The sequence below is a fragment of the Antechinus flavipes genome, chromosome 1 (assembly GCF_016432865.1).
Source record: "Antechinus flavipes isolate AdamAnt ecotype Samford, QLD, Australia chromosome 1, AdamAnt_v2, whole genome shotgun sequence".
NCBI lineage: Eukaryota > Metazoa > Chordata > Mammalia > Dasyuromorphia > Dasyuridae > Antechinus > Antechinus flavipes.
In genome coordinates this window covers 57,159,447-57,177,490 of record NC_067398.1, presented here as the reverse complement: position 1 = coordinate 57,177,490, position 18,044 = coordinate 57,159,447, and positions in this window count along the sequence as shown.

Sequence of the window (18,044 nt, the reverse complement as noted above, 5' to 3'; positions counted from 1 at the left end):
TGTAACTTGTCCCAAGGAGATGTATTAATGACCTTAGAATACTTAACAAATGACATTATAGCACCAGTTATAGAGCCACTTATCAAGGAAGTACTTAAAAGCATTCCTGCTTGTCTCTGCCCTGCATCCTACTGGCGCAATCTTATGATAATTTATTAGGGGACAATAATTAGTGTTATTCACTTATTAAAGCTCAGTCTTCAGCATGAGTGTTCCCTTAAGAGTTTGTCATCATCTTCCCAGGGCTGATGATGGTGGGAAAAGCCCCCTGGGAGCCTGGAAAGCTGGCTTCTCGGCCAAGCTCTGTCATGGGGAGGCAGGAGGGAGCTAGGATGGTGATGAGGAAGGTAAGAGGGGGATAATTCTTTGTGGGGAGAGGAGAGATGATTAGTTCCATTTTCTAAAGGTCAAGTTTGGCCTTTTAATAAGACAACTTTTTAAAAGGACTTTGAAAAAATAGGACTTAAGGGATGGTGGAAAGTTTAGGGCTACATTTATAAATTTGGGAGGTGTCTATATGAGCCTGAGAGGGGAAGATCACCTGAGGAGAGAGTGTAGTGGGAGAAGAGGAGAGGACTGAGTCCAGAGCCTCGGGGGACATGTGGCAGGAGGAGAACTAAAGGACTGGAGTAGTATGGCAGTAGCATGTTGTAGGAGAAGGTACCAAATGTGGCATCATGGGACAGGGGTTCAGATACTAGTTGTGAGTTTCCTCATCTATAAAACTTCGAAGGTTCAACTTCAACTACATGTCCTCTGAGGTCCTATCGTCTGGGTAGTGCAATGGAGAGAGCACTGGGCTTGGAGTCAGGAAAGCCTGAATTCAAGTTCAACCTGAATTCAAGTCCAACCTCAGATACTTATTAGCTGTGTGGTTCTGGGCAAGTCCCTTCACCTTGTTTGCCTCAGTTTCCTCATCTGAAAAATGAGCTGGCAAACCTGTCCAGTATCTCTACCAAGAAAACCCCAAAAGGGGCCATGGAGAGGTGGACATGATCAAAATGACTCAACATCATCATCATCATTATTATTCCTGGCTGTGACTTTTTGATTCTACAACCATAACATATCACACATTTTTTCTTTATTCACATGGAGTTTAGGCTCTTATTATTTCTCACTTGGCTTATTACTATAACCCCTCTTAAAAATAATATTTTCATTTCCCCCAATTGCTAAAAACAATTTTTTTAACATTTGCCTTTTTTTTTTTTTTTTTTTTAAGTTTTGAGTTCTACGTTCTGTCTCTTCCTTTCCCTCCTCCCCGAGGTGGTAACTGCCTCTTAATTAGCCTCCCTCCAGCCAGTCTCCTCCCCAGCAGCCAAACCAATATTCCTAAAGTTCAGGTCTGAGCAGGTCACTCCCCTGCTCAAGAAGCCTCCTAGACTCCCTATATATAATCTTCTTGCCTGTAGACTTCCTCTCAGTGGCATTCAGAATCTGTCACAATCTGGCTCCAGCCTGTCTTTCAAGATTGAGGTCATATTACTCTCCATCACATAGCTTCCATTCTGCTCGCTTGGTCTGCTTGCCGATCCCTGTACGTGACATTCTATCTCCTGGCCTCCCTTTGCACCACCTGTCCCACATCTCACTTCTGGGTGTAGTCCCCCCTGCTCGTTTCCCTATCACAGAATTAACCTTTTTCAATGCTCAGCTATAGTATCATCCCGACTTTTCTGATCTCTTCCCATCCTCAGTGCCCTAATCCTACCCTTCAAGACAAATGATCAATATTGATTTTGTGTTGATTTATCGGATTATTGTGTTGGTTGTACTTGTTTCTCCATAGTAGAATGTATGCTCTTGGAGGACAAACACTATTATTTAGCACTGCTTAGTGCAGCTATGACTACATCACCCCCTTCCTCAATAGACTGTGATTTCCTTCGCCTCCAGGATTTTTTAAAAACCTTTCATAACATGACTTCCTACTGTTCCAATCTTATACTTCTTGTTGCTTAGTCATTTTTGGTCCTTTCTGACTGTAATCTTATTTTTTTTTTGGGGGGGGCAAAGATGCTAGAGTAATTTGTTATTTCCCTTTTCAGTTCATTTTAGAGATGAGGACACTGAAGGAAACAGGGGAAAGTGATTTGCAGCTAATAATTATCTGAGCCTGAATCTGAACTTTGGTCTTCCTCACTCCATCTACTATGTCACATGTGCACTATTTTTCGCTATTCCTCCCATGGCACACTCTTTGCATTTTCACTGGCTGTCCCTCACATCTTGCATGCTCTTTTCCCTTATCTCCTTTTAGCTAAAATCCCACCTTTTTAAGGATGCCTTTTCCAGTCCCTGTTATTACTATTACCTTTCCTCTGAAGTTTCCTCCAGTTTATCTTATTTGAAAATTATGTCCCTTCTTTGATTGGAAGCTCCTTGAGGACAGAAGCTATTTTTACCTTTTTTTTTTTTTCCTTTTTCATATACTCAGCACTTCATCTGGTACCTGGTACACAGTAAGCACTTAATAAATGCTTATTGGTTTGATTTATTGACAGTACCTGAACAAGTCAGACCTAAACTGTTGTTTGTTCTGTTTTCAGAGAACCAATGACGTCACATCGTTGGAAAAGAATGGTTGATGGGTGATGTCTTGTGTTAATTGTATTTAAGTGAGATAGAGTCCTCAGCTTCACTATTTCTTCCACAATCAATGAAGACTGGCAAGACAAAAGTCAGGAAGATTGGTGTTTGCCTGGGATGCTGTGGATGACCCTGGTGTCCTTGATGTCTGTCCAGCTCTAAGTGATCCACAGTGCCTGCTTCAGCTACCTTCATCCACCCATTCTAGAAGGGCGAGACTTCACATGCTCGGGATAGACATCCCCTGACTCACAACAGATTTTTAGGTCCATTGGTTATCCTTTCCCTCCATCTGCCACAATGGTTTTACCAAGGGATGACTGCTGTGTGTGCTATAGCTTCTTGGAGCTACAGGTGAGAGTTGGGGGAAGATGGATACCAAAGGTGAATGAGGAACCCTGAAAAGGGTTTGGTGAGCCCTTACATGCAGGTGTGCTAATTCTCCCTGAATAGCCCATGTGCCCAATGTACTTCACTTGTATGATTGCTATTTAAACTCAGCGTACCTCGATTCTCTCCTATGAAAAATGTATTATTTGCCTCTTATGAAGAAGGTACTATGCAAATGTGTGCTGTTGTTGTTACAGATGGTCCCATGATGTTTTCCATGAATCCTATGGAAGACGAGCTTATTTGAGATATCTGGGACATGGATAGGACTGATATTTTCAGAGCCCTTTAGAGCTCTAAACAGTGCATTTGCATGGCACACTCCCTTTAGAAAGCTCTCTAATACTTTTAGAAAAAAGGATTTAGGGGTTCAAAAATATCATTCAGTTCTTCGGGATTTGATTATTCTGGTCTGCCTTGTCCTAGAGCAAGGACCTTCATGGTGTCTTTCCATCTGTGTGAATACTAGCCCAAGTAGCCCTAGGTTGCTGGGGGCCCTAGGTGGTCTCTTTTGTAATTAACAAAAAGCCAGAAAATCTTTTGCTCTATTAAACACCAGGCCTGTAAGGGTCAAAGTATGATGGCTTCTCCCCCCAGGTTTTAATTTGATGATGTTTAATGGATTCATGTCAAAGAAGGAAAAAAAATCCTCACCTGTTCAGGGATTTTCCAGACTGTCAAGGTGAAAGTTAATTCAGTTGTTAGATCTAGGGTGGTGTTTTCCCAACTGTTTTTCAGTTTTCTGATCTATAAAAATGAAAAGCTTGGGTTACAGGACTCTAAAGGCCATTTCTGTTCTAAATCCCAAGACTCACTGACCTTTGTAGGAATGGAGAGATATGGAAAAGCAACTTTCCCTTAACCCATCTCTCAAGATGAATTATCAAATGAAATCTATAAAAACACAATATATATTATATTAGTTCCTATTAAATGGATTGGAACTCTGAAAGCAAAGTCCCCACTATGCTCTAACCCTTTCTTCAAAAGTGAAAATGGTGGAACCAAAAGATAATATGAATGAATGAATCAATGAAAAACGTTTATTCAACATTCACTCTGATCATGACTTTGTTTTAAGTGCTAGGGGAGAAGCAAAATAGTCCCTGCTCTCAAGAACCTCATATTTTAATGGGAGAGGAATCATATAGAGAGGAGTGGTTAAAATGGGGAAAGTGGTTTTGGTGGGGGAGGAGAAAAGATGGCGATTTCAATTTTCTAAAGGTCAAATATGGCCTTAAAACAAAAAAAAAGTGTTAGAAGGACTTCAAAAACTTGGACTTGAGAAATGATGGGAAGTTTATGGCTAGAATTAGAAATTTGGAGAGTATCTGTATAATGATAATTGAAGGTGTGAGAGCAGATTAGCAGCAAAATTAAAACAAAAATAATTGTTGTTCACTTGTGTCCAACTCTTTGCGACCCCATTTGGGGTTTTCTTGGCAGAGATACTGGAGTGGTTTGCCATGTCCTCATTTTATAGATGGGGAATCTGAGTCAAACAGGGACTTAGCTTGTGTGACTTTAATGAAGTGTTTCAGACTATTTGAATTTGGGAAGATGAGTATTCCTGACTTCAGGCCAAGCACTCTATCCACTGCGCCACCTTAAGTATTATTAGCCATATTTAAATCAACTGAGGTGGACTGCACTTAAGTGACTTGGGGAGAAAATTAAGTGAAGTGTTGATGGCCAAGAACAGAGGACTGAGGAGCAGAGAAATGATCAAGGTAATGAGAGGAGCCTTCCTCTCTTTCATCAGTTTGTTACATTGGTCTCCCTGGTCTTTCTATCTCTACTTTTGCCTGCGTCCACCTTCCAATTCTATGTCCTCCAATACAAAGCAGTTCCATAGCTGGCGAGAAGGACTAGGAGTTCCTGGAGGATTAACGGAGAAGAGTTGTTCCTCCCTCCCCTGTGCTGGATCTCCGAAATGGCAAGGGGAAGAATGAACTAGGAGGTTGCTCTGACTGGAAGTTCTCATAGCTCTGCCAGATAGAACTCCATTAGTCTCAGAGACTTTACTGATGATGATGGTGGTTGTTGTGATAGAATAGGATGAAGGGAACCAGGATGTGGAAGGCTTTGGAAACCATGTCCTCTGGATTAGTTAAGGAATTGGATATGTTTATAACCTAGAAAAAAAGAATTTTTTGGAGGCACAAGGCAACTTTAATTCCCTTCTCCCATTTCGAAGCATGTTAAGATTTAGAAAGTACAAACTTATGAGATAGGCAGAGTAAATGTGATTCCCATTTCATGGATGAAGAAAATGACATTCGGAAAGGGAAAGTGTCTAGTCCAAGGTTATGACTAGAAGGTCACATAATCAGAATTTTAGAATATGAAGGGATCTGAGCAGACACCATATCCAACTGTCACCTTCCAAAGTATTCCCTATAGCTAAGTGTCTCAATGGGTAGAGAGTTGAATTTGGAGTCAGGAAGGTCGAAGTTCAAATCCTGCCTCAAAAACTAGCTCTTTGTTGCTCAGTTTCCTCTTCTATAAAATGGGGATCATCATAGCCTCTACCTTACAGGTTGCTGTGAGGTTCAAATGAGATAACATCTCTAAAGCACTCAGCACAGTGCCTGGCACATACTAAGTCTTAATAAATGCTTGTTTCTTCCAAGAATACTTGAAAAGTGGCATCTAGTCTTTATTTGAAGACCTTTCATGGAGGGTAATGAACTCCCTATGGAGCCACTGAATTTGACCCTTTTAATTGTTTTATTTTTTCTGGTTATACATGTATATTAATTTTTAAAATATATGTTTTTGAATGAATCATCTTGGGAGAGAAAAATCAGAACAAAAGGAAAAAGAACTGAAAAAAGGTACCATTCATTCTCCCTAGTTCTTTTTCTGGATGCATTTGGCATTTTCAATCCAAAGTTTATTGGGACTACCTTGGATCACTGAACTGCTAAGAAGAACCAAGTCTGTCACAGTTGTTCATCGCACATTCTTGCTGTTATCGTGTACAATGTATTCCTGGTTCTGCTTGTTTTGCTCAGCATCAGCTCATGTGAATCTTTCCAGGCCTTTCTAAAACCAGTTTGTTCCTCACTTTTTATAGAACAATAATATCCCATTACTTTCATATACCATAACTGAGCCTTTGACCCTTTACTGTTCAGAGTGGGAGACTGAGGCTCTGACATGAGGACTCGCCGGATCTGTGAGAGGCAGAGGCCTGGAGCTGGGATCAGAAGACAAGACTCAGGGTTTCCTCATGACCTTTCCATTATACTTTATAGAAAAGGGAAGCCTCCAGAGCAGAAAGGAGAGACCAGAGGAGCTTACAACTTTGCCTGGAAGGAAGATGTTGAATGCCTATGCACCTGGGAGGGGGAGATCTTTGGGAGAATTAGATGACAAGTAGATAAGGGCAAGACCACTTCTTCTAAGCTATGTGACCTGGAGTAAACCCCTTCCTTGATCTGTGCCTCAGTTTACCCCTGTGAAATAAGGGGAGCTGGGGGAGCTAATAACTAACAACTTTCCAGCTCTGAAATTCCACAGTCCTGAGTCGGGAAAAATGACCATAATGAGACTTTCAGGAGGAAGAAGGACCTGGAGGAGACCATGAGTCACATGGCAATTTTGTTGCTGGTGGGCTCTATCCATTTCCATCTTTGGTATGTCCTCTACTTCCCAGAATCCGAACTTCAGTTTTCTCATGTGTTAAATTAAAACGCTGGCTGAGGGGATCCTCAGAAAAGCCTTAAATCTCATGTCAGTGTTTTCCAGAGCCTTGGCGAATGTGAAGACCCAGCTTTGTTCCTGCTCGACCAAAATGGTTCGCTTCCATTGTATGGATTTCTGGGACAGCTGCCTGGAGTTTCTAGTTTGGACAGCAGGGGTCAGTGCTGCACCAGCCAAGATAGCCTCGGTCCCCTTGGCTGGGAAATCTGCAGCAGAGCTGCTCTAGCCAGGCTTTTGCCCTCAGGTGGGAGAATGGGGGGAATGAGACCTGACTTGGAGGGGGCCGGCTGTCCCCCACCACTGTGCCCTTGCTGAGATACTCTTGCTCGCTCTTTCCTTGGTGTGGGAGACCCTCCCTAAGAATGTGGCAGCCCCTTGGTCATTGCCCTTTCTTCCTGACTGGCTGGGATGGATAGTCTTTGTCTATTAAAACCCACTGAGTTTTTTCATACACCTGAACTTGCCCTTTCATTTTGGCTTGTGTCCTGCACCGGACGCCCATCCCCACCCCTTGTTTGTCTCTTTTCTTTTTCTAAACATATACAATGGGAAAAGTGCTGAATCTAGAATTCAGAGAGCTGAGTTCTCATTCTGGGTCTGCCCCTGACCTTGGACGAGTTGCACTGCTTCTCTTTAGGCCTCAGTTTCCCCATTTGAAAAATGCAAAGGCCTTGCCTATTCTTACAGGGTTGCTGAGGAGATCAAAGGAGAAAATGAGTGTAAAATCTGTTTTCAGACTATAAAGTACCACACAAATGTAAGGATTTATTACTTTTATTATCATTCACTCCAATTTAGTTAAGCTTTTTATTGCCTCTTTTCAATAGACATCTGGACCAGGGGCAGGGCCAGCATTTTCTTTTTTTTTCCCGTTCTGCACCCCCTGCCCTTTTGAGAGAGAAAGACAGACAGACAGACACAGAGTCAGAAAAAGAGAGAGACACAGAGACAGAGACAGAGAGACAGAGAGAGAGAGAGAGAGAGAGAGAGAGAGAGAGAGAGAGAAAGAGAGAGAGAGAGAGAAAGAGAGAGAGCGCGCCAGATGATTTGAGCTCCCTGAGTGCCAGCAAGAATGGACAGAACCAGATTGTCACGAGTGAGACTGGTTGGCTAAGCAACCAGGCTGCCTATTTCTGCATCAGTCCCACCATCTGGAAGTGTATGTGTTTTAAGATGCTGACAACCCTCGTCTCATAACAGACCAGAGACACTGTCTTTCCTTTGATGGTGCCTCAGAAGAGCCTCGATGGATTCAGGTGGATATCCTGGAACTAAAGACGATTGATGTCTTCCCTCCCACCTCCATCCACCTTGGGGAGGATGACAACTTCAGAGACAGAGGCTAAAGCTCTACTTCATAATTAGTCACAGAATGTTAGAACAGGAAGGGACCTTAGAACATAGAATGTCCAAACAGGAGGAAATCTTAGAACATAGAATGTCCAAATAGTAGGGGGCCTTAGAACACAGACTGTCCAAACAGAAGGGACCTTAGAACATAGAATGTCTGAACAGGAGGGTGTCTTGGAACATAGACTGTCCAAATGGGGAGAGGAGCCTTAAAACAGAATATAAGAGCTGGAAGGATCCTCAGCACATAGAATGTACAGACAGAAAGGAATCTTAGAGTATAGAATGTCCAAAGAGGAGAGAACCTTAGAATATAGAATATCAGAACAGGCTAGCTATCTTTATATTCCATAGTTTGTTAGGCATGAGAGGTCTATTCAGTGGGAATGTCCCCATATATCTCTTGCCACGCCAGAGATGAGACTGTATTTTAGCCTGTTCTATCTTATTTAACCCTGGTACACAGGTTTATGGCAGCCAATTCCAGTATTTATTTAACCAACAAGGTCAGTCTCTTTCTCTGAATGGAAAGAGAGACTTACTTGAAATACTTAGTGTCCCCATTAATGTTTGCCCTCAGTGACAATCTAGTACTGGGTATGTCCCTGTGCACTACGGATTAGGGCTGTCACAATATTTGTTTAACAGGCTGAGGAATGTTAAGCCATGCTGCAAATACTGCTGTGCCAATATGAAGTACTTCTAAAGCTTCTCTCCTCTCTCTCTAGCTCTCTCTCCTCCCTCCTTCTCTCTTTCCTCCCTTTTCTTCCCTTCCACTTCTTACCCTTTCCCACTTTTCTCCCCCTTAATCTTTTTCCTTTCACTTACTCTCTCTTTCTATATAAATATCTATATAATAAATTATATTAATAATGATCATTATATATTAATACATAATTATTATATTACTATATTTATTATTACCATGTATGATTATATATTACTAGATAATAAGTTATTCATTATATAATATAACAAATAATAATAAAAATATATAATGAATATATAAAAATCTATATAAATATCTCACTAACTTTTGCCCCTTTCTTCATGGTTTTCTCTTCCCTCTCCCATAAGTCTTCAAATCCTACCTATTTTTTGAAACCTAGCTCATCTCAGTCTCCTTTTCTTCTTTCTTACTTCCTTTTGGCTTTCTTCCTCCTCCTTTTTCTGTCTGTCTCTGTCTCTCTTTCTGTCTCTGTCCCTCTCTGTCTTTGTCAGTCTTTCTCTCTTCTATTTCTAATGATTGTCACTTTCTTCCTCCCCTGCCATCTTACCCTTCTTCTTAGCTTCCAAAGAGTTCCAAAATCTGGTCCCATATTATGATCTTATGTTTACTGTTTTTCTCTCCCTTTATTCTCCCAGTGAATAAGATTCCCTTCTAGACAGATCAATCTCTCTGTATTCTCCATGCTTGAATTTCCCTCTCTTCTCCATCTTCCCACTCCCATTTCAAACATGTACATACTTAAACATATTACACACATATATAGACACAATGAACATATATGTATCTATCTATATCTATATAAATATCTCATTCTAACCTCTGTGCCTTTCTTCATGGTTCTCTCTTCCTTCTCTCAGTCTTCAAATTTTACCCATTTTTTGAAACCTAGCTCAAGCTTCATTCATCCCATGAAATCTTTTGTCACTCACCTGGTCAATCCAAAGCAATGTCTGCTTTGTCTCGACTCCCCTAACATTCATAGGTTTTAACACAGAGTTTAGTGGTCTAAGTGATACACTGCCTTGTATCGATCCCTGACTACTTCAAGTGTCTTGTCTGATCTTCCTAGCTTGACTTTGAACTCGTTGAGGGCAGAAACAGCACCTTCTTGTTCAGAATCTCATGTAGACTTAATAACAGCTAGTGTTTGTAGAGCACCTTAAAGTTTGAGAAGTGCTCCACATATATCAATCTCATTGATTTTGATTGACTATATTAAGGACGGATTATATTAATATGTGGAATCAGCAAAGACCTGGGTTTGAAACTTCTGGCATTATAATTTCTAGCTGTCACTAACCCCTCTAAGCTTTAATTTCTTTGTCTATAAAATGGAGATAATTCTTGTTGAAGGTGATATCTATATCTATATCTATATCTATATCTATATCTATCTATCTATCTATCTATCTATCTATATATATATATATACACACACACACATATAATCTATCTATAAATGTAAACTTTAATGTACTATCTGCCCACTACTGGTACTTATATAGTATTTTACACTTAGTGTTTTCATCTGCAATATCTCAATAAATCTCACATTAATTCTAGGAAACCGACTGATGTTATCTGATTTTGTAGGTGGGTAAATGTAAAGAATATTGCCTAGTGGTTAAAGCTTCTTGAAGTCAAGAAGCTGTATAACCCTGACCAAGTCACCTAATTTCTTTGTAACATGAAGTAAATTAGACTTGACTTCTCAGTTTTTTCCTATCTCTAAACCTCTCATCCAATGAGACTAAGGGTTATGCAGTTAGGAAGTGATAGATTTTTTTTTTTTTTTTTTTTTTGCTGAGGCAATTGGGGTTAAGTGATTTGCCTGGGTCACACACCTAGGAAATGTTAAGTATCTGAGGTCAGATTTGAACTCATGTCCTTCTGACTTCAGAGCTAGTGCTCTATCCACTGCACCACCTAGCTGCCCCCTGGAAGTGATAGAATTTTACAAGTAATGAAACCCCTCTGCTCACTTCCTTATTCTCTCTGACCTCATATAAGCATTTTGCAAGTGACATTTTCATTTTAAAAAAATCCAACCAGCATATCCAGTAGAAAGAAGGAGAGATTTGGAATCAGAGAACCTGACTTTGAAGCTCTAAGAGGCTTCTTACTATATATCATGACCTAGGGGATGTCACTTAACCTTTTTTTTTTGGAGGGGGAACAGAAGGACTTAGTTTTCCATCTATAAAATAGAAGACTTCAAAGGTTTCTTCCAACTCTCATCTTATAATCAAGCTATTTGTACTGACCCACTGGAAACTTTCCTATTTTTGAAACTAGAGACTGGACTTAGACTATTAGTTCTTCCATCTGTTAAACTTTTAAGGGAAGGGGAAATCAGGATTGGTTTCCCATGTTTCTAAAATCTGTGCCTGTTCCTTGTATCATCTGAATTGCTCTATTATGATAAAAGCGACAAGCGCTGTCATAGGATAGGAACAGTGACAAGGATTTGACAAGAACTTGGCATGATGAGGGTTGGCCAAGTCCAAGAACATCTCCTTTCAGCACTGCTATTGATCCCCCCCCCTCTTTTTTCTTTCCTCTTACTCATGGATCATGCATGTGAGACCCACCGAGAGTGCAGACACTAAAGCCTTATTACTCTGCCTCTTGGGCATCATGAGTTGAGCTATATGCCTTTCCTTGTGGGAGTCAAGCCCTCTAGTGATAAAATTCTCATTGCCTTATGTATTACTGTTTTTTCCTGATTCTTTTCTGAAAACTCATCAAGTCCAAAGATTACTCAAATAGAAGACAGCCTAGAGCTAGAATTCAAGATCCAGTCTTCTTTCCAGTGAATCAAATTTTTCGCCTTTTAGGAAATATCAGTTTTCTCTGAACCACATTGTCCTTGGAATGCCAGCTCTCAGTGCAAAAAGGGTGATAGAGCTGTTTTTCAGTTAGAAACTCTTAATGAGAGGCGCCAAGGAATATAGAAGGGTCTGGGCTGGATGACTCAGGGATGACTGGGTGGTCTGGAGCTAAGCCAAAAGGAATGTACATACCTGATCATCAGGAGACTGGCAGCAGAGCCACCTAGGATGTGGGAGGGCTTCTACCAGACACCAGAAATGAAATTTAAAAGAAAAATGAGGAAACAGCAGAGTGCCTTGGTTATTCTGTATTTGCTTGGTTCTATGATACCTCTCTGCTTCCTCCCTCCCTTTATTGTCCACTTTGTCCCAATCTCAGAGATTTTTATGAGTGTAAAAGAACTACTGGACTTGGACTCGGAGAAACTGGATCAGCAAAACCTGATTCTGCTGCTTGTTATCTGTGTGATGTTGGTTAAGTGACATCTTTTGGGGGCCTCAGTTTCCTTATCTATAAAATGAGGTGATTGGACTAGATAGGAACTCAGTCATAGATGTTCTTTAAAGGTCCATTCCTATGACGAACTTATCCACTCCCATGGCTTTAATTATCACTTCTGTGCAATTGGCTTCTAAATGTGTCTAGTGAACTCTGAGCTCTAAGCCATTTTCATCTGCTTCCTGGACATTTCTATCAGAATGTTTTACCACCATCTCAAAGTCATGTTCAAAACTGGACTTGTCCCTTTCTCTCCTAAACCTCCCTTTCTCACAGTTTTCCTAATTCTTTTGTTAGTACCATCATTCTGTTCACCACCAAGGCTCAAAAGTTATTTGTCTCTCTGTCTCAGTCTCTATCTGTCTCTGTCTCTTTATCTCTCTCTCTCTCTCTCTCTCTCTCTCTCTCTCTCTCTCTCTCTCTCTCTCTGTGTGTGTGTGTCTGTCTCTGTTTTTCCCCTTCTCTGGATTTTCCCCCTAATCCCCATCTTCCTACATTCAAGTAGCTGCCAAATTCTATGCATTTTTACTATTTTCTCCCACATTTCCCTTCTTCATTGATGGGAACAATATTCAGAGCCACATCTAAGGTGCCTGGTATACAGTAAGCACTCAGTATATGATTGCTGCTTTGCACTGAGGGATTAAATTACTCTAGATACAACAACCAGTATGTGTTAGAGATAAGACTTGAACTCCAGTCTTTCCAAATCTAAAACTAGTTTTTAATCCATTCTTCCTTTTCACCTTTAATGTGGTAATTATGCCATATGGTATTATGATATTCCTGTACCCATTTGATAGAAAAAGAAATTGATATTAAGAAAGGTATCCCCTTACTAGATCATAAGCTCCATTTATACTTTGTATCTCTAGGTATGTATCCTAGATACAAATAGACATTAAAATATCAGCTGAATGAATGTGTGTGTGAAAGGACCAATATATCCTCTACTCTTCCTCTACTGCAACCTCATGGGTTAGTCTAGATTTTCCCTAAAAGGCAACAAAACAAGGGCTTGGAAGGTTCAGGGAAAAGGCAAGGTGTAGTGGATGTGCATTGGGCCTAGAGTCAGGGAGACTCATCTTCCTGAGTTCAAATCTGATTTCAGACACTTACTAGTTGCGTGGTCCTAGGCAAGTCACTCAACTCTCCCTCAGTTTCCTAATCTATAAGATGAGCTGTAGAAGGAAATAGCAGACAACTCTAGTATCTTTGTCAAGAAAACCTCAAATGGGGTCATAAAGAACCAGATAAAAATGAAAAATAACTCAAAAGCAACAACAACAACAAGAAGAAAGTTCAATCTGTAGTTACTTAGAAAGAGCTTCTGGTAACATCTGGTTTGATTGATATGTCTTCGTGGTTACCCAAAGGCTTAAAAAGGCCAACCAACATGGGATTAGTATTCTTCCTTCTTGGTAGATGTTCCAAGATCAAATGAGTCAGTACACTCATCCCTGCTGACCAGACATGGGGCCAGGGGAAGATTCACATCCACTCAAGGTAAATGATCCTGTATCCTTGTTGAATACTTTTTTTAATGTTAGGGCTAAGTAAACCCCATTTAGTTAACTGTTCAATGGCCTCACATGTGCCTTATTTTATTCCATATCTAACCTGAACCAAGAAGATGCTGAGTCAGGCCTGAATCAGGCCTGCTCCTACCAGATTCCTTAAGGTCAGGGGACAGGAAAGGAAAGGAAAATATAAGATTATAGATTTAGGGATGGAAGAGATCTTAAAAGTCATGTCAAATAGTTTGCTTATTATGGAAACTGGGAGGAAATGACTTGATTGATCCTCCCGGGAACACAATAAACAGCAGATTTAGGGCTACAATCCACATCTTCTGAGTTCAAATTTAGTGCTCTTTCCAAGGGAGCAGGATTATACAGGGATGAGACTAAAACTTTCTGGGCTAGTGATGCCCCTTTGAAATCTCTGTCAATGGAAACTCCACCTTCATTGAACAAATGTGGAATGAGGGATATATTTTAGTGTTTACCAGGATGACAAGACCCAACTTGCAGCAGCAAAGTTAAAGCAAAGTTAAAGTTAAAGCAATTAGTCAATCAACAAATATTTGCTAAGAGCTATTATGTTCAAGGCACCAAGTCAAGTGTTGAAGGAGATAAAAGCACAGTTTTGCTGTTATTGGCCAATTCTCTGTGACTCCATTTGAGGTTTTCTTGGCAAAGATACTGAAGTGGTTTGTTATTTCTTTCTCTAGCTCATTTTACAAATGGGGAAACTGAGGCAAACGGGGAGAAATGCCTTTGCCCACAGAGTCACAAGTGTCAGAGACCAGATCTGAACTCAGGAAGATGCGTTTTCCTGACTTCTGGACTGGCACTCTGTGCCTAGCTGCCCCTGTAAGCTCAATACAGCTTTTTATTTGTTAGATGCGTTCTTGACAAAACTCCTTCATGATACGTTGTTGGATTACTGGATTGTCAAAGCACTGCTGGGAAGTTGGTTGGATAGGTTAAATTATTCCCTTTTAATCAAGCAAGAATCTTAGCAAAAGGTGGTGATATGATTTGCTACATAGAGTAAGTAATAGAAAGAGGGTACTTTTGAGACTGTAGTTTTTTCTTAAGGAGGGAGATGTATGAAATGAGCAAATCTTGGGCTCTTCTCTACTCCCAAAATTTGCAAGAGAATGAATGCATTAAGCCTGGGCTGCCACTTCTGAGAGGTTGCCAGTCTCTGTGTAGATGGTGTGCTCAGGATTACAAAGGAGAGAAACAACATTAGGGAGATTTCACAACCAACTGCTGCTGCGGCTGCTGATTTTTAGCAAATAGATCAGAATCAAATAACCCTAGTTCCCAAGTTCCGTTCAAGCTCTGTCCTCCTGCTTTTCAACCCCCTCCCCCAATACACTTCAGTAGGGTTTTAGACAGAGCATTTCATTCTTTTCAAGGCAGACAGGGATGGATTCCTTGTGATGTTGTTTGGTGTGGGAGCATGTGCTTTTGATGTGTTCTATGTGCCCCTGAGGCTACAGGCCAAAAAAATAGTAGTAACATTCACATCTCTATATCATTTTCCTCATAATTCTCTGTGAGGTATATAGTACAGGGATTGTTATCTCCATTTTACGATGAAGTAATAGAAATTCAAAGAGGTTAAGTCTATGGTCCAAAACTAGCTAGCAGTAGAGTTGGGACCCAATTCCATAGCTTTTTTTTTTTTTTTTTGGCATTATATCACCCTGTTGGAGTCCATTTCTTTGTATATGTAAACAGTCACTTAAAAGTCAAGTCAACAAATTTTTATTAAACATCTTCTACATGCCCCATGCTGTGCTTACTGATGGAGTAACTAGGATGACAAAACAAACTCAGTAGAAGTTGTCTTTCCCAGCACATGACATGTTTATTAATGCTTTGAAAAAAAGGAATACTTAACTTTTACATTTAGCAATATATATTTTGATTAATATTTATTATTCTACTTAAAAGAATGTGGAACATTAGTTAGAGTATAGTTCAAAATTATATAACATTTAGGTCCATGTTAAGAATTGGTGCTAAACTTCACTATTAGACACATCTTAGTTATACTTTGCTTCAGTTGGGCAGACTTTTTCATGTAATTACTATTTGTTTCTAACCTAGCCATTCTTGGCTCTTTTTCAGTGAACATTAGATTGTGAATTCCTTGAGGGCAGGAGCTTTCTTTTGCTTTGTGTGTGTGTGTGTGTGTCCCCAACAGTTGGCACACTATGTGACACATAGTAGACACTTAATAGATTTATTTATTGATTGATGGTATATCTCTCTTGACTCCATATTTCCTATTCTCAAACTGTCTCTTTCTGGTATAGGAAAACCAATTTAACTTTTTTTTTTAAAATAGTATATAGTTCCTTTTTTTTTTTTCCTCTGAGGCAATTGGGGTTAAGTGACTTGCCCAGGGTCACACATTTAGGAAGGGTTAATTGTCTGAGACCAGATTTGAACTCAGGTCCTCCTGACTTCAGAGCTAGTGCTCTATCCACTGCACCACCTAGTTGTCCCCCAATTTAATTAAAAAATATTCTTTTGGATGCTAGTGTGTATGCCATATCTATATGTTGTATGTATAGTCTATCTGCTGGGTTTCTTGGGGATGAAAGGCAGGTGAGGGAAGAATGGAGGAAGAAATAATCTCTATATTGGAGGAAATATTTGTGAAGGGGTCCATGGGACCAAATCATACACGCATTGGTCACACTTTTGACTGGAGAATTCCTACTTGTAATGCTGCAGGATGGTTGATATCCTTTTGTGATCTTGTGTTATTGTCTGCTGCCCAATTGCTGGTGTTGTCTCTAGTAGATGTCTCTGCCAATTTGTGGTGACCAAACTTTTTTCTTCTACCTTCTGGAATTCAGTTCTTTGGGTTATCTGCTGGCTATAGGTTTCCACCTACTAAGGAGTAGTGACTTAGAAAGAGTCTTCTTGGTGAGGATCCGTTTGGTTCATAGCTGAAACGACGAACTACTAAAGCTATCCAAAAAAGCCAGCCAGTATATGCCTATACTAAAAATATGTCTAATATTTTGACCACTTATGCCTGATGTTGATTTAATCCTTTGTTCCATGCAACTCTCTAACTTAAGTTTAGAAATTTCCTTGTAAATTCTAATGGAAATACTATGTCTCCCCTAAAAAAAATCCCCCTAGGAGCTATGAAATTTTACGCTGGAGCTATGAAGTTCAGGTTACTCCCAAGATGCCCTTGAGTACTACACAAATGATGTTGAGCAAAAACAAGGCGGAGTGTAGAGGGCAAGATTTTTTCTCCCTCCATCCACTCTCTTGGTCTGCCTTGACTTTCTTTTGTCTATCTACCACTAGCAAAGTCCCTTCTGACCAGCCCCAAATCTTACTGACTTCCTCCATCCATTTCTGGTAACACCATGTCTTCATTCAAGAATTGTCTTTGATATCCTATTGTCTCCTGAGTCAAAGTCTTATTTTCCTTAGAAAAGAAGTACAACAGATGAAGAGACCTGTGGAAAATCTCATAAAAGGTGATTAACAGCCTCTATTCATATCCAAGACTCCTGACTCCAAAGTCAGCATTATTTTGCATTGCTACTTGGCTCCTGCTATCTTTTAAGGGCTTAAATACTCAGGGCTTGGCCGCCCTTTTGAAACATGATGTAGGAGATGGTTTGATGCTTCCTCCCCCACCCCCACTACATCCTTCTGCTACCCCAAAACCCATGGTTCTGTGTTACTTTTCTATCTTCTCCCCTTAATAAGACTTGCTTCTTCAGAAAAGACTCTGTTATGAGTCACTTATACGCCAATGTGAATGTCAACCCTACCTTCCCTCTCTCAGGGTAATTGGTATTTTAAACCTGATTTTTAACAGTGGAGTGAAAGACTCTTCTGCTTAGGAAAGACATTTCAGGTGGTAGCCATTGGAGAGGCAAAATTAGGGGGTGCCCTTCTAGACCCTCTTTAAAGCATCCTGTGTAGGTGATCATCTGCTTTGTCAGTGGGTAAGACCAGTCTTGATCCCTGCTGTGTCTATGTGCCTACGCAAACTGACTGTGCTTGTGTGTGTGTACGTGTGTATGTGTCCATGAATGCAGGCATTCTGCAGAACGATGTGTCACAATTACTCCTCCCCATGTTGTAAAGCGCTGCTGTGGCGGAGAGAAAGGTTTGCAAGCACCACTCACTCGGATGGCTCCCATTACCTAGCAACCACGTAAGCTTCTGAATTGGCGGGGGGCTGACGCTGGGAGACAATTGGTACCGTTCTCATTGTGATAAAACCCCCAACATATTCACCAAGAGACTCTCTGAGTGGGGGTGAAAGGCATGTGAAAGCAAAGCTGCCTTTGGCTGAGGGGACTTGAGGGGGAGCCAAATGGCCCACTTGCCAATGGTGCAATGGATTACACTAACTCCATCACCAACACCTTGGGGCATGTCAC